Source organism: Oncorhynchus masou, chromosome 6, assembly GCF_036934945.1.
Source record: "Oncorhynchus masou masou isolate Uvic2021 chromosome 6, UVic_Omas_1.1, whole genome shotgun sequence".
Taxonomy (NCBI): Eukaryota; Metazoa; Chordata; class Actinopteri; order Salmoniformes; family Salmonidae; genus Oncorhynchus; species Oncorhynchus masou.
Window position 1 is genome coordinate 54,455,864 of NC_088217.1, and position 17,464 is coordinate 54,473,327.

The 17,464-nt window shown below is 43.2% G+C and overlaps 1 protein-coding gene across 3 annotated transcripts in view; it reads left to right on the top strand.

Annotated features, from left to right (window-relative positions):
• Positions 1-17,464, top strand: part of LOC135542294 (protein kinase C and casein kinase substrate in neurons protein 1-like) — a 64,575-nt gene that overhangs the window by 9,147 nt on the left and 37,964 nt on the right. For 2 of the 3 annotated variants that reach the window (XM_064969158.1, XM_064969161.1), the window contains exon 1: positions 8,775-8,920. The exons of the other annotated variant lie outside the window; for it this stretch is intronic. The gene's annotated coding sequence lies outside the window, so the exon portion shown is untranslated. Of the gene's footprint in view, positions 1-8,774; positions 8,921-17,464 lie in introns of those variants that run through there. 3 annotated transcript variants of the gene reach the window in all.

Here is a 17,464-nt window from a genome sequence, read left to right on the forward strand (position 1 = left end):
TAACTTTTAACAAGGCACACCTGTTAATTGAAATGCATTCCAGGTGACTATCTCATGAAGCTGTTTGAGAGAATGCCAAGAGTGTGCAAAGGCAAAGGGTGGCTGCTTTGAAGAATTTGTTTAACACTTTTTTGGTTATTACATGATTCCCTGTGTTATTTCATAATTTTGATGTCTTAGAAAATAGTCCAAATAAAGAAAAACCCTTGAATGAGTAGGTGTGTCCAAACTTTTGACTGGTGCTGTATATACACAATGCCTTTCAAATGTTTGGGATCACTTAGAAATGTCCTTGTTTTCCATGAAAACATACATGAAATGAGTTTGAAATTAATAGGAAATATTCATCAAGACGTTGACAAGGTTATAAATAAGGATTTTTAATTGAAATAATAATTGTGTCCTTCAGACTTTGCTTTCGTCAAAGAATCCTCCATTTGCAGCAATTACATTCTTGTCGACCTTTGGCATTCTAGTTGTCAATTTGTTGAGGTAATCTGAAGAGATTTCACCCCATGCTTCCTGAAGCACCTCCCACAAATTCGATTGATGGGCACTTCTTATGTACCATACGGTCAAGATGCTCCCACAACAGCGCAATAGGGTTGAGATCCGGTGACTGTGCTGGCCACTCCATTATAGACAGAATAACAGCTGACTGCTTCTTCCCTAAATATTTATTGCATAGTTTGGAACTGTGCTTTGGGTCCTGTTGTAGGAGGAAATTGGCTCAGGACCTCTACACCAGGCAGTGTCAGAGGATGGCCCTAAAAGAAGACTCCAGCCACCCAACCTATAGCCTGTTCTCTCTACTACCGCATGTTAAGCAGTACCGATGCACCAAGTGTGGAACCAACAGGACCCTGAACAGCTTCTACCCCTGTAGCGGTATTGTTAGAGGGGTAAAGATAATGATTTTTGTTTGGACGCCAGGCAGGTATTAACCCTGCTGAAAGGAAAATTGTAGGATAGATAGGGTACTGCTACCAGACACACACCAGCAGAAGAGACTGCCTAGAGTGTAACCTGTTTGCCAGATAGCCAGTGTAGAGAAAGGATAAGACACCATCTAAAACACACGTTACCACACAGGGGTAACCCAACCAATAATACCTCATACAAGAATAATGGCTGAGCAATTCAAAAGCAACTTAATTGAAAAAAATTGACAAGAAAGAACCCAGTCATAAACCTTAGAGAATTTGCAATATTCTTTATTAACTCCCAGTGGAGGAAAGAGGGGTTATGAATGGGTGTGTTTATTGACAAAACAAAGAAGGCCTTAAAATGTCCAAAAATCTTCTTGATGCTGACACAATTGTACGCAAGCCACCACGCCTGTCTAGACTGTCGGTCTTCTGTCCTTTCAGACTTTTTTATGAATCCTGAAGCTGGCCATAGAGAGGGCAAGAACCTGGAGGGTATTGGATCTACACATTCAACACATAACTGGGCTTTTGTCTTGGTTCTTGGGCTGAGACTCTTTGGGATACCGGGATGTGGGAACAAGGTTTTGAGTTTAGAGGTGGTGCTTCCAGTCCTTATACAACGGAGTCCCATGACGCACCAGATCATCCACATTCTGCACACGTTCACGAAGTTGACTCGCAAGGTGGGGAACAATGTTCTTAAGAATGAGTTTGACCATCTTCTGCTCAGTTATGTAATGTCAGCCTTCCATCTCCTACAAAGAACTCGATAGGAGAAGGCAAATTCCCGTATTGGCTCTGCTTTACCCTGGACTCTGTTACGAACCCGTTCCACCAGTTCAGCCTCCTAGTACTCGGAGAGGAAGGCTGAGAGGAATAGTTTCTGAAACTCCTCTCAGGTTGACACATGTTCACGGGCTGTCTCCCACCAGTCTCTTTCTGTACGATGGAGAACACTGCAGAGGGTGGCGAAAACCTCCAAGTCAGTAAGATAGAAAGGAAATCTTTACACTTAGATAGGAAAAGCAGTGGATCAACATCTTCTGGGCTGCTAAAAGTAGCATGATAGGGAGGGAGCTTCTAGAGGTGGCATGACGGTGGCAAGGGGTCTTGGTGAAACGGGAGTTCTGTTGTTTAACAGTATCGTCAGGGGGGAGGGGTTTCTAGTGCTACCTGATCCTATTCCTTTAATGGCAGAGGTAAACCCTGAGGGAGGTGCCGAGGATTTGTCCTGAAGGGAAAAGCACTGCATTACCTCCTTGTGCAGCTCCTCCAGTTGAAGGTCTGTGGCCTTCTGTGCTTTTTCCATCTCATTAGAGCTCTCCTTTTGAGACTGTTCAATCCAAACTCGTAGTTCCCCTGTCCTCCATAACATCTTTGAGATGAGAACACAATTGCTTCACAAACGAGGCGGACTCTTCTGCTCTGCTCCTCTGCTGAAACTTTGCATTTTCCCTTGAACAACCTGCTTCAGAGAATCTTGCAAATATTTCTGTCTCTGAACAGTTTGTATTGGTTTCCCCCCACTGACAGGGAACGTGAGCCAATCTCAGCTGCACATCTTTCTGATGAGCCTCCACACTTTGAGTGGGATTCATTTGCATTGTCAAACTATGGTTGGTGTGTGACCATTATTGTTCCATTTGTCCAGTGAGAACACAGAGACACCTCTCCCAGTCTGTCTGGGCAGGATAACAGGAAGAGGTTGAGGGGATGGTAATGGTGAAAAAGTTATAGGCGAGCCAGTAACCAAACTTTACCTCATACAAGAATAACGTCAGAGCTTAAAAGGCAACTTCTTAGAAGAAAATGGACAAGAAAGAACCCAGTGATAAACATTAAAAAATGTGTAATATTCTGTATTACCTCCTGGTAGAAGAAAGAAGGGGGTATGAATGGGTGTGTGTGTGGGTGTATTCATAGACAAAACAAAGGCCTTAAAATGTCCAAAAATCTTTTTGGCCAAACGTCATTAATCCCCCAGGAAATGAATACAGTTCAAACAATAATAAACAAACTCTCACAAAACCTCCCTTCTTAACTAAAATGTTAAACCATCCTACAGTGCATTATTAGTTCACCAAAGGCACCAAAGGCACTGAACATAAAAGGGAGCGCACCAAAGAGAAACATTATTTCAGTGTAAAGCACTGAAGGAGATCGAAAGAGAGATGGGCTCAGCTGTTGCATCCAGGCTTGAACGTGTACTCGTCCGTCCGACACAATCCTCGGTTGTTTGTTTTGACAGAAGCTTGCAACAGTGTTGCTAGTAATCCATGTGATCCGAGGATGGAAAAGTTCTAATGCATCAGCAGTAGCGCGATAACGAGGCGATCAAACTTAAAAACTTCTAATTTCTTAATTTCCTTCTTCCTAACTGTTGCCGTGCTCTTAAAGTGGCAAGGCACGGTGATGGCTCCGTGCAGGATTTCGCCAGACCCCCAAGCCATAAGACTGCGAAATAGTTAACCAAATAACTACCTTGACTATCTGCGTTTCCCATTTTCGACTCATCACCTTATTCCTAGTTATAAAAAATAATGATAAATAACAAAAACAACCCAAAACATAGAACACAGACAACAATCAAAGCTATATACAGGTGTCATCAGATCCGGAGAACATGAGAACAGAATTAGCAGAGGTCCTGGAAAGCTTTTCTGAACACCATCGTCTTGAGCTGTGCATTAAAGGAAGACAGCCCTAATAGTGTCTGGAAGTGTGTTCCACAGCTGCAGAGCTGCGCAACTGAAAGCCCTGTCACCCATAGTTTATAGTTGTTACGAATCCCTTTTTGGCCCGGCAGTCTAGGGGGGGGGGGGGGGTGGTAATGGAGACCCATAACATAACTCATGCAAATTATAGTGACAGAGTAAAAGTGCGAACGAAAAACTACAGACAACTTAAGTACTGTCAAACACTCAGGGTTCATTTGAAAACACATGGTAAAGGGGGGGCAGGAAAAGGGGCTGAGCTGGACCCAAGCAAAGAAAAAATATCCAAAAATACCCCTAAGCTAGACTAGCCTTCTTCAATACAGCTAACTAACTAACCAAAAATACAGAGGGTGGCCTGCCAAGTTCTAACTAGTGTTTTTTAAACAAAGTTTACCTACAGGTAGTGTATGCCCATGGGCAACTTGTCTTGGTTCCCCCTTTTCACGCCATCAAACACCATAACAAAAACAACACTCACAGGTGGGGACAAAGTGACAATGTAGTTGCAAAAATCAAAACCAGAGAACTACCGAGAGATTGACAGAGAGATGGAGGTTCAGAGGAAACAACTGAATGGGTTTTTAAACCAAGGGAAAGGGGATGTGATTGGGTAATGGAAACAGGAGGAGGCGTGTCTTCTGATTAGCGACCGATTGATGACTGATTGGGGAATGATGATTGCCACCTGTGAGGAGGGGAGAAGGAGAGAAAAGAAATACACACACACACAGAATACCTTTATCTGTAACAATAGTCTGCTGAAGGGACACTGACCTGGAGGAGTGAAGGGTGCGTGAGGGCATGAGGGTAGAATGAGGTCTGACAGGTACTTGGGTTCAGAGCTGTGGATGACTTGGTAGGTGTGAAACAGGATTTTGTTGTCGATGCGTGAGCATATAGGGAGCCAGTGACGGTTGAACAGTACTGGAGTGATCAGGATACTTGCAGAACACTTCTGGGAATCCTGTAGCCTGTTTAGGCACTTGGCAGACGCGCCAACAAACTGGGCATTACAATAGTCCAGACAGGGATGAGATAAAGGTCTGGATGAGTTGCTAAACTGCAGGTTGTGATAGCATAAGTCGTAACCTGGCAATGTTCTGTAGATGGAAAAATTTGACCTTGGTCATTCTCTTGATGTGGGCCTCAAATGAGAGCTGACTGTCAAATATCAACCCAGGTTGCAAACCTCACTGGAAGGGAGGACCTTGACACCATCAATATTGAGGCTGCTGATATTGTTTATTACGGTGCGAGTGCTAGTCAGGACGACCTTCGTCTTTTTGCAGGTTAACTGCGAGACACTCAACTGCATCCACGCTTTGATGTCCTGCAGGCAGCTGTCCAGAAGTGCAGTGGCAGTGTTTGTGGAGACATACAGCTGAGTGTCGTCTGCATGAAAGTGAAAGCCCTGTCCCTGTTTCCTTAAGGTAGTTCCAAGTGGCATCATGTAGATACAAAACAGTAGTGGCCCCAGGACCGAGCCTTGAGGCGACCCCATGTCGGACCACAACTGTGTCTGACCTACTAGGACCGATAGCTATAAACTGGTAGCAATCTGTGAGATGGGACCTGAACCAGTCCAGTATCTGACAGGCCCAGGAGCTTGTCCATGCGGTCCAGCAGGGTGGTGTGTCTGATCGTGTTGAATGCTGCATTGAGGTCCAGCAATATGAGGATGCTTGCAGTCCCAGAGTCAGCATTCATCAGGAGGTCATTGGTGGCTCTTACCAGGGCAAACTCTGCTGTGTCTAGCTCTGAAACCCGACTGGAAGGGTTCAAGTAGGTTGTGAGTGACCAGATAGTTTTGGAGCTGGTTAGAAACAGCACATTCGAGGAGCTTACTCAGGAAGGGCAGGTTGGAAATAGGCTTGTAAACTCCTCTCACTGTCAACAGTATTTATTTTCAGCTAAATTAACATGTGTAAAGATTTGTATGAACATAACAAGATTCAATGACTGAGAAATAAACTGAGCAAGAACCACAGACATGTGACTAACAGAAATTCAATAATGTGTCCCTGAACAAAGGGGGGTCAAAATCAAAAGTAACAGTCAGTATCTGGTGTGGCCACCAGCTGCATTAAGTACTGCAGTGCATCTCCTCCTCATGGACTGTACCAGATTTGCCAGTTCTGCAAGAAGGGTGCCACATGAAGGAGGAGGATGTCTTCCCTGTAATGCACAGCGTTGAGATTGCAAGCAATGACAACAAGCTCAGTCCGATGATGCTGTGACACACTGCACCAGACGATGACGGACCCTCCACCTCCAAATCAATCCCGCTCCAGAGTACAGACCTCGGTGTGACGCTCATTCCCTCGACAATAAACGCGAATCTGACCATCACCCCTGGTGAGACAAAACCACGACTCATCAGTGTGGAGCACTTTTTGCCAGTCCTGTCTGGTCCAACGATGGTGGGTTTGTGCCCATAGGTGACGTTGTTGCCGGTGATGTCTGGTGAGGACCTGCCTTACAACAGGCCTAGAAGACCTCAGTCCAGCCTCTCTCAGCCTATTGGGGACAGTCTGAGCACTGATGGAGGGATTGTGCGTTCCTCATGTAACTCGGGCAGTTGTTGTTGCCATCCTGTACCTGTCCTGCAGGTGTGATGTTCGGATGTACCGATCCTGTGCAGGTGTTGTTACACGTGGTCTGCCACTGCGAGGACGATCAGCTGTCCGTCATGTCTCCCTGTAGAACTGTCTTAGGCGTCTCACAATACGGACATTGCAATTTATTGCCTTTGCACATCAGCAGGCCTCATGCCTCCTTGCAGCATGCCAAAGGCACGTTCACGCAGATGAGCAGGGACCCTGGGCATCTTTCTTTTGGTGTTTTTCAGAGTCAGTAGAAAGGCCTCTTTAGTGTCATTAGTTTTCATAACTGTGACCTTAATTGCCTAACGTCTGTAAGCTGTTCGTGTCTTAACGACCATTCCACAGGTTATTGATTATTTATGGTTCATTGATCAAGCATTGGAAACAGTGTTTAAACTCTTTACATTGAAGATCTGTGAAGTTATTTGGATTTTTACGAATTATCTTTGAAAGACAAAGGGTCCTGGAAAAGGGACATTTTTCTTTTTTTGCTGAGTTTAGTTCTAGAGGTTGTCAGGGTCAGATCCAGGCTTTCTACGTACTGGTGTGACAGCGGCCAGTTTGAGCTGAAGAGGGATACATCCAGTGACGAGTTGAATTGTTGATCATTTCTGTGAAGAAAGGCTCCAGAGCAGGTGGGAATAGTGTCAAGTGTTCAAGTGGTGGGCCTCATTGTTTTAACCAGCTTGGTTACATCAGCTGCAGTTACTGTGGTGAAGGTGGAGAACCTGGACTCAGGGAGCGTAGGACTGGGTATCTCAACTACCGGGCCAAGAGAGGATAGGATGATGTTATTGATATTTTAAATTTTGCGTTGGAAGAAGCACAGGTATTGATTGCACCGTTCTGGGGAAGCTGAGGTGGCAGAATTGTTCAAAGGTTGGAGGAGCTTGCTCACAGCAAAGAACAGATCCTGGGAGTTACCACTACTGATCAGTTGAGAATAATAGGATGTCCGAGCTGCATTTAATGTATATATACTAGATATATACTTATATGTACATATCTACCTCAATTACCTCGTACCCCTGCACATCGACTTGCTACTGGTACCCCGTGTATATAGCCAAGTTATCGTTACGCATTGTGTATTTATTATGACCTTTTTATTTTATTATTATATTACTTTTTATTATTTCTCAATTTTCTTTCTCTCTGCATTGTTGAGAAGGGCCGGTTAAGTAAGCATTTCCCTGTTCGTCTACACCTGTTTTTTGTGTTTTTTTTTACAATTTAACAAAATAAGATTTTATTAGAGCATCAGAGGGAAATAGAAGCAATTAACATGGAAATATTTTACAGCAGGCACCTCACCAGACCTGCCCTCGTGTCTGTTGGTGCTACTCCCGCTATGTTCAGGAATTACAGTCCGGATACATGCGAGCTGATGGGGAGGTCATGGGTCGAGAATAAAAACAAAAATAAGTCTATAAAACGCATGCAGGTGGTATAGTATATTATATGCTGCTCCCAGGTGCTTTGATCCAACTGCACCACAATACACAGGCAATGTTTCAGCTCGAATGGCCTTCATCAGGTGGTTTTAAGTCTTTCGTCATAGGAGCGTCATTTACCGTGTGCAAGCTTTCTTTCTTTATTCATCACTATTTACTCTTGGCCCAGCACCCAGTGTGGGAATTTGGGATGTGCATATCATTTCCACATCCAACACAAAGAAAAGATTGAGGTCAGTCTTGTGCAGTAGCCAGCAGGAGAGAGAAGCCTTTGTGTTTGAAGTGTAGGAGAATTAGTTTGATCCCCTCTCAATCTGAGTCAGTCTAGCTACACATTCTCTCAATCATTCCCCAAAGTGCTGCCAGAAAGGGAGTGAGGTGTGCGTTGAAAGCAGACTGAGTCTATGAAATGAGGCTGCTGCTTTGCTTATACATTATACGCTCTGCTCTAAGGCAAGCTTTTGATGGGTGGGAGTGATTCCGCACCCCGTATTCGATAAACACACACAACCCTCCTGCCAATTGTAATGTGTCCTTAGATCGCCAAGTCAGCTTTGATCTGATCCGCTGCTGTTTCCTGCCAGACAACACACCTAACAGGACTCTTCTGTACCTATACGCACGTCCGGATTTTGTCATAAAAAAAAGGTTTATTGCCTATTTCCTTCCTTCAGCCCCTTATTTCCTTCCTCTTTTCTATTTACCTCTTTCTCTCGTGCCCTCGATCTCTCCAACCTACCCCTCTCTCCTGGCCCCCTCTCTCTCCTGGCCCCTCTCTCCTGCCATCCTCTCTCTATGACCTTCCTTACATTCCTGCCTCCCTCTTTCTCTGCTGCCCCTTTCTCCCCTCCTGCCTTTTCTCCTGTCCTTTTCCCTCTCCATGACAACGGTTCTCCTTGAGACTTCCTAGGAATGTGTCAGACAGACAGGGAGGGAGTGCCCTCACTGGCAGCTGGCTAATTATTGATGGCCTTGCCGGTCTTCATGAGGATGTGTCAAAGTTCAGTCGGTGTGTTTTTGTGTGTTTGTGTGTGTGTGTGTTGCGGGGGTGCTTAGACAACAGGGTGTGTCGTCTCCTTCAGGTGCATAGCTGTGCTAGTTGCCTCTAGCCTCTAACACTGTCCGTCTCGAGTGACACATCTCGCAAGCTTGGACACAGATCGTTCCGAGTGTTGCTCACAAGGACTTAGCCAGCTCACACAGACAAGAGTGACCAGGTACAGTACTGTTGTTATGTTACTTTAAGATACACAATATAGATCAATATATATTTTCTGAAATATTAACAGTTTTAATAACCTAGTCTACGTATACGTCATGTAGAATGTTAGAAAAATCAGAGTTGTTTAGAGAACTCCTGTGCTTACGATTCAGTGGAGGCTGCTGAGGGGAGAACGGCTCATAATAATGACTGGAACAGCGCAAATGGGAATGACATCAAACCATGTGTTTGGTGTATTTCATACCTTTCCACTGATTCCACTCTAGCCATTACCACGAGCCTGTCCACCCCAACTAAGGTGCCACTAACAACCTGTGTTATGATTTGTTGACTATGTGAACAATGCTCCTCCACTGAATTATGTATTAAGATCACTGCAGACATTCAAACAGGACGCTGTGCCTTTGGATAACATGTTGATTTATCAATCCGTTTATCAAAAAAATGTTATTTTCTCTCTTAAAAAAAAGGGGTACACTTGTTTAACTTGAACTGCTTGCGCTCTTGAAATCCTCTCTCTCTCTCTCTCTCTCTCTCTCTCTCTCTCTCTCTCTCATTATTTCCAGTGTTACTTCCAGTGCCCATCTTTAGTTTTTGGGTGTTGGCCAAGCACTAGCCTCGTACTAAACATCCTGATCTCACAATCTGTTTTGCTTACATTCTGTTTCGAAGGGAGGGGCTCAAACGGTTTGAATCCAAGGGACCAGGGATCCAGTCTAGAAGCACGGCTCCCATTGTTTTGCTTCGGTACTGCAGTTTAACTGACGCCCGGCCCAAAACGACAATTTCCGTAGAAGGCCACATAGAGAAGTCCGATTATTATTTTTTTATCCAATTGTCGCTGAGGCTGATTGTTTTTCCGTCAATCACAGTCGAAGATATTAACATTACATATTCATCCAAAGTCTGCCATGTTTTTGGATGATGTCATGACGTCTTCGCTGCTCACACGGCTCCCTGTGTGCACTGAGGGCTAGTGTGCATGTGATGTTGATCCGTATAAACCGGATGCAACCCGGATATAGACGGTCCATTAATCGGCGTATGCAAATGTGAGTAGATAACCTTGAAAACAACGGTCGGACATATTGGACGCAGTCTCTAGTTAATATTACATCTCAGTGATTGAATCTGGTCGTGGCCAGACTGTATCTATGGAGCAAAACAGAATGTAGGCCTGCGAGATCAGGATGGTTGGTTCAAGGCTAAAGCATTCCCATCCCGAGGAGAAATCTGTCAGGAGCAGCTCTGTTTGCTGTTTCCTTCCCTGTTAGTCAACCTGGAGTGTGACTCACGTTTTTACTCTTATCAATGGTGAACGTATATAAAGATGGAAAAATTCAGATATGACGTCATTGTTTTAGCACTATCCACGAGGATTGGGCGATGTCTGGAATGACTCATCATCCCATCGCTGACATACGATTGTATATGGTATACGATTACGCACGGGCATTCTTTATATGTTACTAATGTTTTATTGTCTTTTTTTAGGGAAAGTTTTCTTAATGTTCTCAAATCAAATCAAATTTTACTGGTTACATACACATTTCTGGTGTCACGAATATTACCGAAGGTGACTCCCCTTCTTGTTCGGGTGGCACTCGGCGGTCGTCGTCGCCGGTCTACGAGCTATCACCGATCCGTTGTTCTGTGTTCCTTTGGTTTTGTCTAATTGGCATCACCTGTTTCTTGTTTGGTTGTTAGGGTGGGGTTATATATAGTTTTTTCAGCCCGCTTCTGTTTCGTGCGGGCTTGTTCGTCTGTTCTGTGTTTGAGTGTATTTTGTTTGTATTTTGGGTTTTGCGCTGTCCGTTATTATTTCTGATCATTTGTTTTCCTACTTTTGTTCATGTTATTTTTCCTGGACATTAAAGCGTGTTTTTTCCCACATCTTTTACTCTCTGCGCCTGACTCCACACCTCCTCACTCATTTGTCGTAACATCTGGCAGATGTTATTGCGTTGTGTTCCTAGCTCCAACAGTGCAGTAATATCTAATAATATACAACAATACACACTAATTAAAAAAGTTAAATAATGTAATTAAGAAATATAGAAATATTAGGATGAAGTTCAGAGTATAAATATATATACGGGATGTACAGTGCCTTTCGAAAGTATTTGGCCCCCTTGAACTTTGCGACCTTTTGCCACATTTCAGGCTTCAAACATAAAGATATAAAACTGTATTTTTTTGTGAAGAATCGACAACAAGTGGGACACAATCATGAAGTGGAACGACATTTATTGGATATTTTTTTTAACGAATCAAAAACTGAAAAATTGGGCGTGCAAAATTATTCAGCCCCTTTACTTTCAGTGCAGCAAACTCTCTCCAGAAGTTCATTGAGGATCTCTGAATGATCCAATGTTGACCTAAATGACTAATGATGATAAATACAATCCACCTGTGTGTAATCAAGTCTCTGTATAAATGCACCTGCACTGTGATAGTCTCAGAGATCCGTTAAAAGTGCAGAGAGCATCAGGAAGAACAAGGAACACACCAGGCAGGTCCGAGATACTGTTGTGAAGAAGTTTAAAGCCGGATTTGGATACAAAAAGATTTCCCAAGCTTTAAACATCCCATGGTGTACTGTGCAAGCGATAATATTGAAATGGAAGGAGTATCAGACTGCAAATCTACCAAGACCTGGCCATCCCTCTAAACTTTCAGCTCATACAAGGAGAAGACTGATCAGAGATGCAGCCAAGAAGCCCATGATCACTCTCAATGAACTGCAGAGATCTACAGCTGAGGTGGGAGACTCTGTCCATAGGACAACAATCAGTCGTATATTGCACAAATCTGGCCTTTATGGAAGAGTGGCAAGAAGAAAGCCATTTCTTAAAGATATCCATAAAAAGTGTAATTTAAGGTTTGCCACAAGCCACCTGGGAGACACACCAAACATGTGGAAGAAGGTGCTCTGGTCAGATGAAACCAAAATTGAACTTTTTGGCAACAATGCAAAACGTTATGTTTGGCGTAAAAGCAACACAGCTCATCACCCTGAACACACCATACCCACTGTCAAACATGGTGGTGGCAGCATCATGGTTTGGGCCTGCTTTTCTTCAGCAGGGACAGGGAAGATGGTTAAAATTGATGGGAAGATGGATGGAGCCAAATACAGGACCATTCTGGAAGAAAACCTGATGGAGTCTGCAAAAGACCTGATTTGTCTTTCAACAAGACAATGATCCAAAACATAAAGCAAAATCTACAATGGAATGGTTCAAAAATAAACATATCCAGGTGTTAGAATGGCCAAGTCAAAGTCCAGACCTGAATCCAATCGAGAATCTGTGGAAAGAACTGAAAACTGCTGTTCACAAATGCTCTCCATCCAACCTCACTGAGCTCGAGCTGTTTTGCAAGCAGGAATGGGAAGAAATTTCAGTCTCTCAATGTGCAAAACTGATAGAGACATACCCCAAGCGACTTACAGCTGTAATTGCAGCAAAAGGTGGCGCTACAAAGTATTAACTTAAGGGGGCTGAATAATTTTGCACGCCCAATTTTTCAGTTTTTGATTTGTTAAAAAAGTTTGAAATATCCAATAAATGTCGTTCCACTTCATGATTGTGTCCCACTTGTTGTTGATTCTTCACAAAAAAATACAGTTTTAAATCTTTATGTTTGAAGCCTGAAATGTGGCAAAAGGTCGCAAAGTTCAAGGGGGCCGAATACTTTCGCAAGGCACTGTATAGACAACATGGACAGTATATGGATAGAATATGTAGTATATTTGAAGAACAGTATATGTACAGCAATAGTTTAATAGGATAGGTCTTGACTAGAATATATTATATACATATGAAGTGGGTAAAACAGTGTGTAAACATTATTAAAGTGACCAGTGTTCCATGACTATGTACATAGGGCAGCAGCCTCTAAGGTGCAGGGTAGAGTAACAGGGTGGTAGCCGACTAGTGACTGAAGTTCAGGACAGGGTACTGGGTGGAGGCCAGCTAGTGGTGACTATTTAACAGTCTGATGACCTTGAGATAGAAGCTGTTTTTCAGTCTCTCCGTCCCAGCTTTGATGCACCTGTACTGACCTCACCTTCTAGATGGTAGCGGGGTGAACAGGCAGTGGCTGACGTCCTTGATGATCTTCTTGACCTTTCTGTGACACCGGGTGCTGTAGATGTCCTGGAGGGCAGGCAGTGTGCCCCCGGTGATGTGTTGGGAATACTGCAGCACCCTCTGGAGAGGCATGCGGTTACAGATAGTGATGTTGCCATACCAGGTGGTGATACAGCCTGACAGGATGCTCTCAATGGAGCATCTGTAAAAGTTTGTGATGATCTTAGGGGCCAAGATACATTTCTTCAGCCTCCTGAGGTTGATGAGGAGCTGTTGCACCTTCTTCACCATACTGTCTGTGTGGGTGGACCATTTCAGTTTGTCAGTGATGTGTATGCCGAGGAACTTGAAGCTCTTCACCTTTTCCCCTGCGGCCCTGTTGATGAGAATGGGGGTGTGCTCCGTCTGCTTCCTCGTGAAGTCCACGATCAGCATATTTGTCTTGTTGACGTCAAGGGAGAGGTTATTTCCATGGCACCACTACACCAGGGCCCTCACCTCCTTCCTGTAGGCTGTCTAGTCATCATTGGTAATCAGACCTACCACCGTTGTGTCATCTGGGAACTTGATGATTGAGTTGGAGACGTGCATGGCCACGCAGTCATGGGTGAATGTGGAGTACAGGAAAGCGCAAACAGGATGGAGGTATGATCTGATTTGCCAAAGGGAGGGCGGGAGGGAGAGGGAGAGGGAGGGCCTTGTAGCTGTCCCGGAAGGGGGAGTTGCAATGGTTGAGAGGTTTTTTTTGCGCAGGCAATGTGTTAATAAAACTTGCAGCCTCAGGATGTGAGGTTTCCAGTTAGCACAAAGTCCAGTGTAGATCCCTGAGAGGCTGTCACGATGATGACCGAAGAGAATTCTCGTAGGAGATAATGCGGTCAGCATTTGATTGTGAGGTATTCTAGGTCAGTTGAACAAAAGGACTTGAGTTCCTGTACATTACCACAATCACACCATGAGTAGTTAATCATGAAACATTCCCCTTGAGCCATTCTTTTTCCCGGAGAACCCAGCTGGAAGTATGGACGGGGAGAGAATATCCGGAGAGAGCCTATGATTCCATGAAACAGAGTATATCACAGTCCCTGATGTCTCTCTGGAAGGAGATCCTCGCCCTGAGCTCTTCTTTATTGTCCAGATACTGAACATTAACAAGTAATATACTCAGAAGCGGTAGATGGTATGCACGTCTCCTGAGAGTCAGATTAAACGTCCACTCTGAATACCTCTTCTCCATTGGCTGTGTCTTGGAGCAGTCTCTGGGATAAATGGAATTGACTTGGGGGGTACGAACAAAGAATTCAGGAAAGTTGTATTTCTGGTTGAAATGCTGGGGATTTACCGCCGCTCTAATATCCAAACGTTCTTATTAATTCTATGTAATAATGCAAAAGATGTTCTGAGCTAATAATGTGGGAAATAACCCACAAAGAAATTAAATACTGCAAAGTTGCTTAGGGGCCATGAACAGGGTGACCATGTCTATATCTTATATTCTGAGAACATGACTTTAAATAGAACCATGAGGAAACCTGCAGAAAACGTTATGCAGAAGAACTGAAATTCCCATAGAAGAACGTTGTTTCTTAACATTCTCTGAACGTTCTGAGAACATGACTTTAACTAGAACCATAAGGAAACCTGTAGAAAACGTTATGCTGAAGTACACTTGCAGAATATACAGTGCCTTGCGAAAGTATTCGGCCCCCTTGAACTTTGCAACCTTTTGCCACATTTCAGGCTTCAAACATAAAGATATAAAACTGTATTTTTTTGTGAAGAATCGACAACAAGTGGGACACAATCATGAAGTGGAACGACATTTATTGGATATTTCAAACTTTTTTAACAAATCAAAAACTGAAAAATTGGGCGTGCAAAATTATTCAGCCCCCTTAAGTTAATACTTTGTAGCGCCACGTTTTGCTGCGATTACAGCTGTAAGTCGCTTGGGGTATGTCTCTATCAGTTTTGCACATCGAGAGACTGAAATTTTTTCCCATTCCTCCTTGCAAAACAGCTCGAGCTCAGTGAGGTTGGATGGAGAGCATTTGTGAACAGCAGTTTTCAGTTCTTTCCACAGATTCTCGATTGGATTCAGGTCTGGACTTTGACTTGGCCATTCTAACACCTGGATATGTTTATCAAGATAGCAGTGGCAGCTGTACAGAACTCATCCAATGGGCTTTGACTTCTCAAACATGACAGAAAGCTAACACAATAATGCCCTGTCACCATTGTATTTCAACCTCTTACTTAGTTAAGTAGCAAGTTAAACTTAGGGGTCGAGTTAACACAGAATTCTGCATTTTTCACGCAGGAAAGAAAGATAAAACACATAAGAAATATCTTGTTGCATTTTGTAAACCAAGATCTAAAATGCATCTTATTGTAATTTCTGCTTCAGTTGCATTCCAATCAGATGAGAGTTCACAATGGGCATTCTATCAACGAACAGCGCTCTGGCTGACATGCAGCTACTTTTCTCCAGGTGTCGCCAGCCTACTTTCTTCCGGTAAAATACAAGATTCATGATAAGCAAAACATTAGGAAATGTAGCTGTCTATGTTATTTCTATAATAAACATTATAAATAGGATGACCATGCTACGTTTTTGCAAAAAATACCTTGCTACCTTCATTTTCTTGTGTGGCTGCCAGCCAAATAGCATTGTACTTTTGTACATTGTACTCTAATGAAAATGAAGCAATTTTCTGCCGAATGTGTTGCACTAATGTTTTTTTCTGTGACGGAAAACTACAGTTGCACGCCCCTGATCACTCTATTGAAGCAAAAACACATGGTTAACTTTCAATCTAAAATGCGACCCCTGTCAACACACAGCTGGACTCACCTACTCCCGGCTTTCTTCCATTGAGCTATTTACAAACAAACACTTGACTGAATCAACATTTCTGTGAAACTAAGGTAAGCCTCCTAATGTAAAATAATGTGACAGGTGAAATGAAGAATGTGATCTGCGTTTATTGCAGAAGTTGACTGAAATGTCGATTCGGATTCAAACAACTTTCTGAGATAGAAATCCGTCAGGCCTATGAATCTATTCGATGGTTGATCTTGAAAGAGTAGGCTATAGCTAGGCCAAGAAGTCACATTCAAATGGAATGGGGATTGGGGAGAAAAAAAGGAAATTAAGATTTTAAAACTATAAGACGGACAATGGAGTGTCCTCCGCAAAAGGCCCACGATCAACTGACATTGGAGAGGGGAAAAAAAACACATTAGGCCTTATCTGACATTTTGTGCTACTTTGGTGCTCTCCTCTCTTTCTACAATCTACATTGTTTTCTTTCATTATGTTAATAGTCTAACTACCACATACACTACTGTTCAAAAGTTTGGGGTCACTTAGAAATGTCCTTGTTTTTTGAAAGAAAAGCAAAAAAAATGGTTGATTTATCAGAAATAGTGTAGACATTGTTAATTATGTAAATGACTATTGTAGCTGGAAATTGTGTATTTTTAATGAGATATCTACATAGGCGTACAGAGGCCCATTATCAGCAACCAATCACTCCTGTGTTCCAATGGCACGTTGTGTTAGCTAATCCAAGTTTATCATTTTAAAAGGCTAATTGATCATTAGTAAACCCTTTTGCAATTATGTTAGCACACTTGAAAACTGTTGTTCTGATTTAAAGAAGCAATAAAACTGGCCATTTATTTATTTATTTAACCTTTACTTAACCAGGTAGGCAAGTTGAGAACAAGTTCTCATTTTCAATTGCGACCTGGCCAAGAGAAAGCAAAGCAGTTCGCCACATACAACAACACAGAATTACACATGGAGTAAAACAAACATACAGTCTATAATACAGTAGAAAAATAAGTCTATATACAATGTGAGAAAATGAGGTGAGTAGGGAGGTAAAGGCAAAAAAGGCCATGGAAGTAAATACAATATAGCAAGTAAAACACTGGAAAGGTAGATTTGCAGTGGAAGAATGTGCAAGGTGGAGAGAAATAATGGGGTGCAAAGGAGCAAAATAAATAAATAAATACAGTAGGGGGAGAGGTAGTTGTTTGGGCTAAATTATAGATGGGCTATGTACAGGTGCAGTAATCTGTGAGCTGCTCTGACAGCTGGTGCTTAAAGCTAGTGAGGGAGATAAGTGTTTCCAGTTGCAGAGAACTTTGTAGTTCGTTCCAGTCATTGGCAGCAGAGAACTGGAAGGAGAGGCGGCCAAAGGAATAATTGGTTTTGGGGGTGACCAGAGAGATATACCTGCTGGAGCGCGTGCTACAGGTGGGTGCTGAAATGGTGACCAGCAAGCTGAGATAAGGGGGGACTTTACCTAGCAGGGTCTTGTAGATGACCTGGAGCCAGTGGGTTTGGCGACGCGTATGAAGCGGGGGCCAGCCAACGAGAGCGTACAGGTTGCAGTCGTGGGTAGAATATGGGGCTTTGGTGACAAAAGGATGGT